The sequence below is a fragment of the Priapulus caudatus genome, unplaced genomic scaffold (genome assembly GCF_000485595.1).
Source record: "Priapulus caudatus unplaced genomic scaffold, Priapulus_caudatus-5.0.1 Scaffold32, whole genome shotgun sequence".
NCBI lineage: Eukaryota > Metazoa > Priapulida > Priapulimorpha > Priapulimorphida > Priapulidae > Priapulus > Priapulus caudatus.
In genome coordinates, this window is record NW_014577093.1 from 27,767 (window position 1) to 29,395 (window position 1,629).

Here is a 1,629-nt window from a genome sequence, read left to right on the forward strand (position 1 = left end):
GAGAGAGAGAGAGAGAGAGAGAGAGGAGGAAGAGGGGGGGCAGTTTCCACGCACCCCACGAGAAATGTGAATACATGACATGATTATTGGCAGCCACCTTCCCAAAACACATTTTGGCACGTGGCTTTACGCTGCCCCAGGCACGCAAACACACACACGCACGCACGCACGCACGCACGCACACGCGCACGCACGCACACACACACACAGATATGCACGCACGCACGCACGCACGCACGCGCGGACGGATGCGCGCACGCACACACAGACAGACAGACACACTAACATACACACATGGAAGCATGAATGGATAGATGGTTGCCTGGATTGATAGATTGATTGATAGGTAGATAGTAGATTGATAGATAGAAAGATTGATTGATTGATAGATACACAGATAGATAGATTGATTGATTGATTGACTGACCATTCGCAGTTAGTTAATGCTTTCATAATTCTGTGTACACACAAAATTTATATCTCAATAAATGCTTAAAATGATATTTAAAATACTATAGGTTGTGTATTCGTGTACGTAGTTCGTTCTGAAGAATATAAAACGCGAGCTATAACGAACTTCAGCAGTAAACCCGATTCCTGCGAACTTTTAATTATTACGGTTAGCAATGGCAGAAGAAAGAAGAAAAGGAGACCGACCGGGTCCCATGCGAAACTCTAGACCAACTCTATTTGCATCGATATGTAGCCCTGCTATCTGATCGTGTCTCTAACTCGTCGGTCCGTGATCGTAGACAGTGATGGTCAAAGACGTCTTGTACAATACAGACATGTTTTATTTAACACATATGTCGCGGCATACACCCGCACGTCTGTACGCGCTAGCCACACCCAGACCTTTCTCACTCGATCCTTCTCTCCCCTTTTATACGTATTTACTTATGCCATGCTGTCACGGCTTAGCGGAACCAATGCTAGCCAGGCTAGCGTGCTTTATTGCTTTGTATAATTCCGCCGCCAGGGTGAACGTGTTCGGACATCAGCTGTTGCAACCCCTGTACAGCGTTGCATCATATCTGCTATGGCGCAGTAACCTATTTCTCGTCGCCACAGATATGACAACGGCATTGCCGTGAAATATTTATTTGATTACAAGTAGATCGCTGCCATGTAAAGTGTGCAAGTACTTCATTATCAAAACAGAATCCAAGACAAATATATTGCATGTAGAAAAATTTTGAAATTACACGAAAGTCTATCATTCATTTATTTGAAAAATACATATTAATTTCATATCGGCAATTCATTAAGTACTTGTGATATCACAATAATTTACAGCAAGTGATACATAAATAAATAAAAGTATGAATAATTGAATGAATAAATAAATGTAATAAATAAACTAATTATTAATTAATGAATTTCTAACCGGTTTTCTTATCGCAGGTGTCAGACAGTAGGTTCCAAGCGTCAATAAACACGTCTTTGATAAATGCTACATCGTTAGGCTCCGCTTCACTGACCGACTCCTCCATCTTCTCCCACAGCTCCTCAGCGCTGAACTTTATAAGTCCGCTCTCACTCGCCCGCGGACCGCTATCAAAACGACCCAGTAACTCCTCCACGTGCCGCTCACGCAAATACGCGACCGACACGTGTGTGATTGTTTTA